Source organism: Mustela putorius, unplaced genomic scaffold (genome assembly GCF_011764305.1).
Source record: "Mustela putorius furo isolate JIRA1106 unplaced genomic scaffold, ASM1176430v1.1 tig00001021_pilon_pilon_pilon, whole genome shotgun sequence".
Taxonomy (NCBI): Eukaryota; Metazoa; Chordata; class Mammalia; order Carnivora; family Mustelidae; genus Mustela; species Mustela putorius.
In genome coordinates, this window is record NW_025421534.1 from 809815 (window position 1) to 823777 (window position 13963).

Below are 13963 nucleotides of genomic sequence, written 5' to 3' on the forward strand. Positions count from 1 at the left end.
GTGATGTTAAGAAAAGAGGCTACGAGGCAAATGGACCCGAGAGCTGAACTTTATTGCAAGCACCCTTGGGCAAGGTTCTGCAACTCACAGAAAGAGAGAGGGGGGGGGGATAGTGAGTCGGGGAAGTCACACTGGGAGGGAGTTGGCGAGGTCCTTTTATTGGATTGAGGTAGGGCATAGCCTTGCGCCCATTGGGTATGTGGTGATTGGAGGATATGGGGCGGGGGTGATTCATGATGGCCAGTTTTCAATTTGGAAGCTCCTGGGTGGAGAGTTTCAGTCTCCTGACAGTGACATGGAGGCCACAGTGAGGGTGGCGGGGAAAGTCCGCCATCTTGGAGAGGGTTGGCGGGAAGATTCACCATTTTGGAGGCCCTGATTCCCAGCCGGCCCATCATTCCAACCTCTTTATATTTATATTGATGTCAGGGGGCATAGACTTTGCTCTGGCTGCTTCCTGCTGGCAGTGGGTAGAGGCCATCGGATGTGGGCAGGTGGGAATAGGGCTGTAAGAGGAGTTCGTTGACTGATACCCTGGTTATTTCCTGCAGGCCCTCCTGTAGGCAGCATATAAGGCAGGGAGTGATAGAGATTAACAGGAGGAGTATACAGAGGGGCCCTGCCAAAAGGAGGAGCCAGGTTACCCAGGCTTGGGGGTTTAAGCCCCAACTAGAGTCATCTTGTTGCCTTGCTCAGATCCGGTCCTTGAGTTCCTTGACTTTGGAGGTGACTATGCCCAACTAGTTGACAAAGTAACAGTATTCACTGATCAAGTAGAGGCACGTTCCCCCTTTCTCAGCAGTAAGGGGATCCAGGGTGTATCGGTTTTGCAGGTTGACAGCGGCTAGGCTGGTGATTTGAGTATGTAGGGTGGTGAGGGACTCTGCTATTTGTTCCATGTCCTGGTTGAGTGCCTGGGAGAGCTTATAATAGAAGTTAATGGAGGTCCCCAACCCTGCAGCCCCAGTTGTTAGTCCTGCCCCTATTAAGAAAGGGAGGAAGGCAGCCTTCCTCTTCTGAGAGGTAGGGAACAGCTGAGATAAGAGTTATTCAGATGAATAGATGCTGGTGGTTGGAGATAGAAGGATGAGAGTACAATAGAGGAATTATTGGCAGTTAGGCAGCCATAAATCCCTTTTGGGCAGGAAAGAAAGATTCCCGAGGGGGTGAAGTAGGGGAGAGTGGAGATATGGGTAGTGTGAGGTGTGGACAAGGTGAGGTTCAGGATTGGCATCGATGGGTCCAATGTGAACCGTCTTAGTGGAGGAACTGGGTATAGGCCAGGAGTTAGGAATCGGTATCCTGATGATGTTAGTGAGGGAGGAAAAAGGAAAACAGATCCAGCAGTCTTGCCCCCTGGAGACATTTTTCCAGAGGTTGTAGCTGGAATTTAGGAGGGTTAGGGTGAGCAGTTGGGTGGAGGGAACCCCCTGTAAGGAGTCAAGGTTGATCCCTTTATATTCGGGTTGTGCTTGTACCCGATTTAGAAATTATTGTTCTTTCTCGAGGGAGTTGTTGCGGGTGGCCTGGTCCTGGAACGCCCCCCCACCCCCAATCAGAGAGTCCTATTTGGGCCAAATAGGTCCAGCAGACTTTTCCAGACTTGGGGTAATTAGTACAAGGGTGGGGTGGGAGGTCCGGGGTAATTAGTACGGGGGTGGGATGGGAGGTCTGAGAGAGTTCAGAGGTCCAAAAGGTCTTTCCCAGGGCATGGGTCAACGTGCAGAGGGTTGGTGTTTTTCCCTGGTAGCAGGATTTGGGCATAGAGGTATAGGCTGAGAAATAGCGTGAGGTAGCTGAGCCCCTCATGCAGTCACATGACACCGCCTGGATCTGGGGACTCAGGAGGAGTACGAGAAGGAGCCCTAACCAAGCGGAGTTTGGTGGGGCCCACCATCTGGGAGGCCCACTTACTGTCAGTGGGGGCCCGTTTAAGGTTGTTGATGTGCACCCATGGCTGGAAGCCCAGTAACTTTGCTGCAGTTGGGATGGTGAGGATGACAGTGTGGGGTCCCGTCCACCACGTCTGTAAGGGAGCGGGGTTGCTACTCCTGAGGAGAACCTGGTCACCTAGGAATAGTTTCCGGGGAGGAGTCTCACCATCTTTGGGGTTGTTCAGGTTCAGGGTGACTGAGTCAGCATGAGCTCTCAGGAGGGTCTGAAGCAGAGTGAGGTAAGGCAGATACGAGAGAAGGGGTGGAGGTTGGCCTTTTCTACTTTACCCAATGACTGAGGATGGTAAGAGATGTGTAGTCTCCAGGAGATGTTAAGACTTTCAGCCACTTGCTGGGTTATGCTGGATATGAAGGCTGGCCCGTTGTCTGACTGGAGGGTTTGTTGCAGTCCGAAATGGGGAACGATGTGTTCAATAAGGATAGAGGACATGACGTCTGCTGTCTTGCAGGCCATGGGAAAGGCCTCTATCCAGCCTGTAAATGTGTCAACCAGAGTTTGTAGGTAGCAGAGGGTTTTATGACGGGGCATGTGGGTGAACTCCAGTTGCCAGTCTTCTCCTGGCGGTGGCCCCGCAATTGGTGGTTAGGTCCTGGCCTGCGGATCCCACCTTGTGCATTGATAGCTGAACAGACAGTACATGCCCTGTGAATGGTTTCAATGACCTTGGAAAGGGAAGGGTGATAGAAGAGAGGTTGTAAGAACTGAAACAATGCCTTGGGGCCGATATGGAATGACTGGTGAATTTCTGTGACCAAGGTGTGAGCCAGGTTTTCAGGTATGGCAATGCGGTTCTGGATGTGGATCCACCCTTTGTCCCCCAGTTTGCCCCCCAGCTTTTGGAGTGCTAGCGTCTCCTCCTTGGTGTAACAAGATTGGTGTGCAGTGTTGAGGAAGAGTACAGGGGCAGGAGTGGCCATCTGCCTGGCCACCATATCCGCCTTGTTGTTGCCTAGGGAGATCAGGTCAGGAGTAGTTTGGTGTCCCTGGCAGTGGACAATGGCGACCTCGGTGGGTAGGCGTAGGGCCTTGAGGAGGCTGGCGATGAGTGGCCCATTGATGATAGGGGTGCCTTTGGTAGTCAGGAATCCCCCTTTCTTGCCAAATAACTGAGTGAGTGTGGGATATGAGGTAAGCATATCTGGAATCAGTGTGAATAGTGACTCACTGTTCCTTGGACAGGTGGAGCACCCGGGTTAGAGCTATCAGCTCCGCCTTCTGGGAGGTAGTCCCAAGAGGAAGAGGGGCTGCTTTGACAACCGCCTCAGAGGTAATGACAGCATAGGCGGCACAGCGCAGGCCATCTGGTGTCAGAAGGGAGCTGCCATCCATAAGCAGGATGCAGTCAGGGTTAGTCAGTGGTTGATCGGAGAGTCCAGGGTAAGAGGGGGTAAAGTCCTCCAGAAGTTGAGGGCAAGAGTGAGAAGGGTCAGAGGTAGGCAAGGGTGCAGGCAGTAAAGTCGCAGGGTTTAAGTGCAGGGAGACAGACAAAGGTATCTGAGGGTTTTTGACGAATAGCAAATGGAACAGCTGCACCTGGGAGAGAGTCAACTGGGCCAGAGACTGATGGCCAAGGAGGTCCGTGAGTCGGTGGGGGGAATAGACTGTAAGAGGCTGTCCTAAGGTCAGTTTTAGGGCTTCCTTAGTGAGGGAGGCTGCAGCAGCCAGCTCCTGAGACGGGTGGTGGTATCTGTTTGGACAGGTAGGCCACTGCCCTATATGTAGGCCGTGGGCTGGGCCAGAAGGCCGGTGGCCGACCTAGAACGTTCATCCGTGAAGAGATGGAACAGTTTAGTAGGGTCCGGGAGGGCCAGAACTGGCCCCTTGATGAGGCAGTCTCAGAGCTTCGAAAATCCATGCTGGATTGAGGTAGGATCAGTTAAGGGACCCTGGGGGGTTTCCTTGGCCACTTAGTATAAAGGCTGGGCCAGGATAGAGAAGTTCAGAATCCAGTGTCTAAAAAAACCCCACGAGTCCCAGGAAGGAGAGTGTCTCATCTGCACTCTGGCGTTGGGGGGGGGGGTGGTGCAGTTCTTGGAGGAGGTGAATACAGTCCCCAGTAAGGGATTTAGAGGTAGGAGTCAGAAAGATCCCTAGATATGTGACTGATGGGGTACATAGCTGGGCCTTACATGGGTTGACTCTATACCCCCTAGCTCCCAGGAAGTTTAGTAGGGTAGAGGTATCTTCCTGGGAGGTGAGGAAGGAAGGGCTACAGAGAAGCAGGTCATCTACATACTGTAGCAGGGTACTGGTCTCCAGGAGGCATTCCTGGAGGTCGGCTGCCAAGGCCTGGCCGAAAAGGTGGGGGCTGTCTCGAAACCCTTGTGGTAGGACTGTCCAGGTAAGTTGCCCAGAAACATGGGTGTCAGGGTCTTGCCAGGTAAAAGCGAACAGGAAATAGGAGTCAGGATGCAGGGGAATAGTAAAGAATGCATCCTTTAGGTCGAGTATCATGAAATGAGAGGTGCCGGGAGGGATGTGAGACAGCAGGGTATAGGGGTTGGGGACAATGGGGTGGAGTGGGATGACGGCTTCATTAATGAGCCATAGGTCCTATACCAGCCGATAAGCCCCTGATGGCTTTTGTACAGGCAGAATGGGGGTATTACAGAGGGAGTTGGTAGGAATGAGAAGGCCCTGCTGCTTTAGGCGTTCTATTATAGGTTTGACGATGGATAAGGGAAATGGGGAACTGAGCCCTAGAGGGGTATATGGAGCTATCCTTTAACCGGATATGAACTGGACTGTGGTGGGAGGCAACAATGGGTTTGGATGTGTCCCAAACTTGGGGATTAACGGCGGGTAGGTTTGTTGGGATGGGAGTTGGAGGAGAGGGGAGGAGTGGCACTAGGAAACACTCCGAGGCTGAAGGAGGAGACAGGCGGATGGTGGTCCACAGTTTTTGGAGGATATCTCTTCCCAAGAGAGGCACTGGGCAGGTGGGGATTACGAGGAATGAATGAGAGAAAGGGAAACCATCCAGGCTTCAAGTAAGAGGTTGGATCACCCTAGGGGAAGAGGAGGTACCCTCAGTCCCCATCACCGTGACTGGTGAGGCATGTGTGGGTCCTGAGTAGGATGGAACAACTGAGTAGGTAGTCCCTGTATCCAGCAGAAAGGACATGGACTTACTCACTACTGGTGCATTACCCTGGGCTCAGCTTGGGTGAGGGGGGTATCCCAGTCCGGGCTCCATCAGTCGTCCTTCAGCCCGAGTAGCTGGAAAGCAGGACTTGCCAGTTCAGGGTTTCCCCCGCATAGAGGCGCAGAGGATCCCCCGAGGCTAGGACAGTCCGACTTCCAGTGTCCCATCAGGTGACACTGAGGGCACGGCTTTGTGGGTGCCTTTGGGCTAGGACATTGACGGGCCCAGTGCCCTTTGGCACCACATTTAAAGCATGCCCCTGGAGGGGTACGGCCGGTTGCCCCTCGTTGCTGATTCCCAGAATCAGCTGGCCGCAGGGCTGCCACCAGGGCCTGGGTTTGTAATTGGACCTTCAGCTGGAGTCTGGCTTGCCATTTGAGTTCAGCTGCCTCCTCTTGGGAGTTAAAAACCTCAAAGGCCATTTTCACCAAGTCAGAGATGGGGGTCTGGGGGCCCTTCTCTGCCTTTTTAAATTTCTTCCTGATGTCCAGCATGGATTGAGAAATAAAGTGGGTCACCAGGACTGTGGCTCCCGCCAGGGAGGGCGGGTCTAATCTTGTGTATTGTGTTAGAGCCTCAGTCAGCGGGTTAAGGAACAGGGCAGGGTTTTCGTCTGAGGTTTGGATAATCTCCCTGGTCTTGTCATAGCTAGCCGCTTTATTGGAGGCTGCCCTCCTGCCAGCAATAAGGCATTGAACCATGCAGTCTCGCCACTGGTGGCCATCTTGGCCATTCTGATAGTCCCATCTGGGCTCTACAGCAGGGACCGCCTGAGCGCCTACCGGCATGGTGGCGTCCATGAGATGGACTTGATCAGCGTGTTCTCCAGTGGCAGCCTGGATGCGTTCCCTCTCCTTGGTGGTGAGGGTAGTGGTCTGAACCACGTGTAAATCATGCCAGGTAAGATCATAGGCTTGGGCCAGATATTGGAACTTTTTTATGAAATTGTCCGGGTTGGCCGAGAAGGAACCCAGATGTTTCTCAGTTTGGAAGAGGTCCTGTAGGGAGAAGGGCGCATGCACTTGGACAACCCCTTCGGCTCCAGCCACCTCCCTTAAGGGGCAGATTAAGTGGATGGAGGATCTTGGGAGCACGTCCGAGAAGAGATGGGAGGGGAGGATGGGAAGTCCAGCAGAGACTCGGCTTGTGCCAGGGGTGGGGGCTCAATCTTGGAAAAGGCTGTTGGGGCCTGCTGGGGTGCTGGGGTCGCCAATTCCCTGGAGGGCTCAGGGGGCGCCAGAGGTTGAGGAAGGGGCTGATAAGGAGGTGGGGGTAAGGTGGGAGCTCGAGTGGGGGGTACAGAAAGGTCTTTGTAAGGTTCAGAAAAAGAGGACTGAAGAGGAGGGTCTAGTTCCGCAGGTGCGGTAGGGGATATGTGCTGAGTGGGGGGAGGAGCGAGAGAAGGAGGACTTGAGAGGTCGAACACCAGGAGCACAAGGACGGCCAAGACCCTAGGGTCCAGAAAGCTTGGGCATAGGGAATTGCGGACCATTTGCCCTGACGCCTGCATAGATTGTAGAGATCTGTGAGCACCTGATAGTCAAATGTGCCCTTGGGAGGCCATTGGGATTGGTTGTCTAATTTGTATTGAGGCCAGGCAATGGTACAATAAGGCATCTCCTTATTGTATAAGGCATCGCCTGCGTAAGTCCTGGTCTAACTCCAATGTACTGAGGTTGGCCAGAAGGCAGCCCAGGGGCGTTTTGGAGTCAAATTTGGATTGGGAGGCTCCCATGGTCTCTTTCACTGACTGACCTATATTGCGGAGGAGAGTGTCCCCTCCTCCATGCACTGGATCACTGGAGGGACATCAGTTCCCACGGAATGAGGACGTCTCCCGATTCCTTGGGACTGGCGGGGCCACCAGGTGGCTGGAGGTCTGTCCAGGCAGGGCCACGGCTAGGACAGGGTGACCTGGAAGTGGATCAGGGGCCAGGGAACACTCACCACCACAGGTTCTGAAGTAAGCCTTCTCGAGGTGGGCAGTGGGAGTTTGTGGTCTGCAGGTGAGAAGGAGGGAGCCTCTGTGCCAGGCAAGGGCTCAACCTCTCTCCCGGGTTTCGGCACCAAATGTAAAGTTGCTCCGGCTGGTGATGGTAAGAAAAGAGGCTACGAGGCAAATGGATCCGAGAGATGAACTTTATTGCAAGCACCCTTGGGCAAGGTTCTGCAACTCACAGAAGGGAGTTTAGTGAGTAGGAGAAGTCGCACTGGGAGGGAGTTGGCGAAGTCCTTTTATCGGGTTGAGGTAGGGCATAGCCTTGCACCCATTGGGTATGTGGTGATTGGAGGGTATGGGGCGGGGGTGGTCCGTGATGGCCAGTTTTCAATTTGGAAGCTCCTGGGTGGAGAGTTTCAGTCTCCTGACAGTGACGTGGAGGCCGCAGTGAGGGTGGCGGGAAAGTCCGCCATCTTGGAGAGGGTTGGCGGGAAGATCCGCCATTTTGGAGCCCTGGTTTCCCAGCCAGCCCATCAAATTTATTTGAAAAGTAATAGCTACGAAGTTCTCAAACCTGGGGAAGGAACTGGATATACAAGTACATTAATCTAGAACAACTAATTGTCTCGACACAAAAACAACTTCTCCAAAACAGATTATATTAAGACTGTCAAAAGTCAATAATAAAGTATTTTAAAGGTACCTGGGGGTGTGGTGGGCAGAGACAGTAACCAACAAAGAAAATTTCATTAGAGTATCAGGAGATTTCTGAGCAGAAACCCAATGGCCCAAGAAAGAGTGGAATAACATATTCAAAATAATGAAAGATAAAATCTGCCTCCCAGGAACACTCTGGCAGAGATTTTTTTCAGATATGAAAGATAAATAAAGGCTTCCTCAAGCAAACAAAAGCTGAAGGATTTCACCACCACAAGATTTGCTTTACAAAAAATATTGAAAGGAGATTTTCAAGTTGAAACTTAAAGACAAAAACACACATAATTCTGAGTAAAATTATCAATAGAATTAGAAATCTATAATTTTTTTAATAATATCAAACTCTTAATTATAGGATAGAGGTTAAAAGAAAAAAGCATTAAAATTAACTGTAACTATTGTAAAAGGAATTGTTTTCTTAATTCCTCTTTCTGCTACTTCACTACTAGTGTATATAAATGCAAGATTTCTGTATATTAATTTTGTATCCTGCAACTATATTTAACTCACTTATCAGTTCTAATAGATTTTTGGTGGATTCACTAGGGTATTTTATACACAGTATCATGTTATCTGCAAATAGTGAAAGTTTTAATTTTTACTTATCATTTTGTTTGCCTATTTTTTTCCTCATTTGATGGTGAGGTTAGGACTTCCAGTACTATGTTGAATAAAAGTGGTGAGAATGCACATGTTTGTCTTGTTCCTGATCTTAGAGGAAAAGCTCTCAATTTTTCACTATCAAGAATGATATTAGCTGTGGGTTTTTCACATATGGACTTTATTATGTTGAGGTTTCTTCCCCCTAACCTTACTTTGTTGAGTTTTTTTTTTAAGATTTTATTTATTTACTTGACAGAGATCACGAGTAGGCAGAGAGAGAGGAAGGAAAGCAAACTCCCTGGTGGGTAGAGAGCCTGATGCGGGGCTCAATCCCAGGACCCTGAGACCATGACCTGAGCTGAAGGTAGAGGCCTAACCCACTGAGCCACCCAGGTGCCCCACTTGTTGAGTTTTTATCATGAATGTATTCTGTGCTTTGTAAAATACTTTTTATGCATCTATTAAGATGTAACTTTTTTGGCATTGGCCTTAGAAACATTTTTCTACATATGTCTTCTCTGGCAAGGGAAACAAAAGCAAAATTAAATTACTAAGACTATGCCAACATAAAAAGTTTTGTGCATTGTAGGAAGCCATCATCAAAACAAGATATTCAAGATTATATATATGATAAGGGGTTAATATGCAAAATATATAAAGAACTTATACAATGCAACACACACACAAAACCCCCACAAATAATCTGATGAACAAATGGGGAGAGGACCTAAATAGGCATTTTTCCAAAGAAAACATAGAAATGGCCAACAGACATATGCAAAGATGCTCACCATCATTATCCTCAGGAAAATGCAAATCAAGCCAAAAAGGGCAACAAAAGATAAATAAGGGAATTATGTAATAATAAAATAGCAGCAGAACACACATTCTTCTCAAGTGCACATGGAACATTCTCCAGGATGGATCATATGATAGGCTGCAAAACAAATCGTAGCATTTCTTAAGAAAATTGAAATCATGCCAAATATCTTCTCTAACTACAATATCATGAAACTAGAAATCAACAGGTGAAAAGGGAGAATATATACAAATACTTGGAAATTAAACACAATACTTCTAAACAACCATTGGGTCAAAGAATAAATCAAAAGGGAGATTAAAAAAACTATCTGAAAACAAAAATAGAAAATATCAAATATTGTGGGCTTCAGAAAAAGCAGTTCTGAGAAGAAATGTAATATCAATAAATCCCAAGTTAAGAAGTTTGAAAATTCTCAAATAAACAATCTAGTGTTATACTTCATGGAAGTAGGAAAGGAAGAACAATTTAAGCCTAAATTTAGCAGAAGGAAGGAAATAAGGAAGTTTAATGGTTTTAAATGAAACAGAGACCAGAAAAATAGTGGAAGGAATCCACAAAATTAAGGGTTGCTTCTTTGGAAAGATAAAATTGACAAACCTGTCTAAATAGATAACCTAACTGAAAAAAAAATAATTCAAATAAAAGTAAAAATTAAAAAAGAAGACATTACAGCTAATACTACACAAATACATAAAATCATGAAACTATAATGAACAGTTGTGTGCCAATAAATTATATAATGTAGAAGAAATTAATACATTTCTAGAAACACACATGCTACTAAGAATTAACGAAGTAATGAAAAATTTGAACCTGTCTCACATTTAGGTCTTTCATCATTTTTAATTTATCTTTGTATATGGCATAAGAGAATGGTCCAATTTCATTCTTCTATATGATGGAATATTACTCAGCCATCAGAAAAGGTGAATACCTACCATTTGTATGGATATGGTTGGAGGAACTGGAGGATATTATGCCACGTGAAATAAGTCAAGTACAGAAAGACAATTATATGGTTTTACTCATATGTGGAATAAAAGGAATAATGCAGAGTACCATTGGGGAAGGGAGAGAGAACTGAATAGGAAGAAATCAGAGAGGGAGACAAACCATGAGAGACTCTTGACTAGGAAACAAACTGAGGGTTGCTGGAGGGGAAGTGGGGGGGATGGGGTAACCAGGTGAGGGGTACTAAGGAGGGCATGTGTAGTGATGAGCACTGGGTGCTATACACAACTGATGAATCATTGAACACTACATCAAAAACTAATGTACTATATGTTGGCTAATTGAACATTAAATAAATAAATAATAAATAAAAAATCTGAACCACCAATGAAGAGTGAACAGAATGATTCAGTAAGTTAAAAACTCCCAATGCAGAAAATTCCTGGATCTGAGCACTTCAACAGAAAAATTTACTCAATATTTAAAGAAATATTCACACTAACCTTCCTCAAGATGTTCCAAAATATTGAGTGGAAGGGAACACTTCCAAACTCATTCTACAAAGCCGGCATTACCTCAATATCAAAGCCAGATAAAGGTACCACTATAAGAAAAAACTATAGACCAATATCCATGATGAACATAGATGCAATTTCTCAACAAAATACCAGCAAAATAAAATCAAGAAAACATTAATAGGATTATGTACCATGACCAAGTGGGATTTATTCTTGGGATTCAAGGATAGTTCAAAATACATAAATCAACATATATTACACATGACATTAACAGAATGAAAAATAAAAGCCATATTTTCTCAATAAATGCTGAAAAAGTATTTGGCAAAATGTAATGTCATTTGGTGATTAAAAATAAAACCCTACAAATTGGGTATAAAAGGAACATACAATGTGATAAAGGTTATATACAACAAACTCACAAACTAACATTGTACTCAATGGAAAAAAGATTTGAAAGTGCTACCACAAAGACCAGGAAGAAACAAGTGTGTCTTCTTTCATTATTGCCATTTAATATAGTACTGAAAGTCCTAACTAAAGCAATTGGGCAAGAGAAGGAAATAAGGTATTTAAATTGGAAAAGAAGAAGTGAAACGATATAAGAGTGAGATAATCATATAATTTTTATCTTTTTCTCTTGATGTGATATATAATGTAGATTTCTCTGTGACTATCAAACCACTGTTGCATCCCAAGAATGAATATCACTTTACTGTGGTGATTTTTAAAAAATGTATTGTTGGATTTAGTTCACTAATACTTTTTTTTTACAATTTTAAAATTGTTATATTGAGGTAAGAACAGTTAATATGAGATCTACTCACTCTATAATTCTTTTTCATTTTTTTTATTGCTTTTCAGTGTTCCAGAATTCATTGTTTAGGCACCACACACAGAACTCCATGCAATATGTGCCCTCCATAATGCCCACCACCAGTCTCACCCAACCCCCACCGTCTCCCCATCCTAAACCCTCAGTTTGTTTCTCAGAGTCCACCATCTCTAATGGTTCATTTCCCCCTCCAATTTCTCCCAACTCACTTCTCCTTTCCATCTCCCCATGTCCTCTGTGTTATTCCTTGTGCTCCACAAGTAAGTGAAACAATATGATAATTGACTCTCTCTGCTTGACTTATTTCACTCAGCATACTCTCTTCCAGTCCTGTCCATGTTGATACAAAAGTTGGGTATTCATCCTTTCTGATGGATGCATAATATTCCATAGAAGATATGGACCACATCTTCTTTATCCATTTGTCTCTTGAAGAGTATCTTGGCTCTTTCCACAGTTTGATGACTGTGGTCATTGGTGCTATGAACATAGGGGTACAAATGGCCCTTCTTTTCATTACATCTGTATCTTTGGGGCAAATTCCCAGTAGTGCAATTGCAGGGTCATAGGGAAGCTCTATTTTTAATTTCTTAAGGAAGCTCCACACTGTTTTCCAAAATGGCTGCACCAACTTGCATTCCCACCAACAGTGTCACGGAGTTCCCCTTTCTCCACATCCTCTCCAACGCATGTTGTTTATTGTTTTGTTAATTTTGGCCATTCTAACTGGTGTAGGGTGGTATCCCAATGTGGTTTGGATTTGAATCTCCCTGATGGCTAATGGTGATGAACATTTACTCATGTGTCTGTTAGTCATTGTATGTCTTCATTGGAGAAGTGTCTGGTCATGTCTTCTGCCCATTTTTTGACATGATTATGTGTTTTGTGTGTGTTGAGTTTGAGGAATGTTTATAGATCGTGGATATCAGCCCTTTGTCTGTATTGTTACTTTGAATATCTTCTCCCATTCTGTGAGTTACCTCTTTGTGTTGTTGACTGTTTCCTTTGCTGTGCAGAAGCTTTTGATCTTGATGAAGTCCCAAAAGTTCATTTTTGCTTTTGTTTCCTTTGCCTCTGTAGACATACCTTGAAAGAAGTTGCTGTGCCTAATGTTGAAGAGGTTACTGCCTATGTTCTCCTGTAGGATTCTGATGGAATCCTGCCTCATGTTGAGGTCTTTTATCCATTTTGAGTTTATCTTTGTGTATGCTGTAAGAAAATGGTCGAGTTTCATTCTTGTACATGTGAAAACTTAATAAATACAATAAAAATCTTGAATATATCTGAGAGAAAATTGAAATAGGTTAATATTTTGACTACTTATATTCCTTACTTCCCTAGGAATGCTTATTTTTTCAGATAGTGTTTGGTGTGTGTGTGTGTGTGTCTGTGTGTCTGTGTGTGTGTATGTGTGAGCATGCTCACTCAGCTTTCATGTGCAATCAGGGGTGTGAAAACCACTAACACAGTGATAGTATGCTATGTAATAGACATTAGCCTTTAAAACAGAAGGCCTAAAATCCTGTCACATCTTGGCATATTAAAATATGCTAATTAATCTCTATGTACTTAAAATTGACTATATTACCTTTAAGGTATATTCCAGTTTTAATATTCTATAATTCTAAAATTCTTCTTGTATTATGTTCTGTTAAATATATAATTAGGCAGACACTTAACCAAGGGATTACATAAAATCTGCTTCTTGTGTAAGAATACTTAAGAGTGAAAAATTGAAAGATCTTCCTTTTAAGATCCAGAATAGAAAAGGGACACCCCATCTAGCTACTTTTATTTAACACAGTACTAGAAATCCTAATCAGAACAATTAGGCAAGAAAAAGAAATCCAAGGCATCTTAATTGGAATAAAAGAAGTCAAGTTTTCTCTATTTGCAGATGGTATGGCATTATACATAGAAAAACCTAAAGACTTCACCAAAGACTGTTAAAACTAAATAAATTCAGTAAAATTGCAGGATACAAAATCAAAATACAAATATTAGTCAAGTTTCAATACACAATTAAGAAACTATCAGAAAGAGAAATTTTAAAAACAATCTCATTTAAATGATATAAAAAATACCTAGGAATAAATTTAACCAAGGAGGCAAAAGACCTGTACACTGAAAACTATAAAACATTCATGAAAGAAATTTTAAAAAGACACAAATAAGTGGAAAGACATTCTGTTATCATATTGGAAGAATTAATATTATTAAAGTTCTCATAATATTTAAAGCAACCTACAAGTTCAGTGCAATCCATATAAAAATCCTAATGGCATTTTTCACACAGAAATAGAACAAACACTTATAAAATTCATATAGAATTATAAAAGTCCCCAAATAGCCAAAGTAAACTTGAGAGAGAAGAAAGCTAGATGCATCATTTTCTGATTTTAAACTATACCACAAAGCTAAAATTATAAAAACAACATGATATTTATATAAAAGCAGGCACATAGGTTAATAGAAC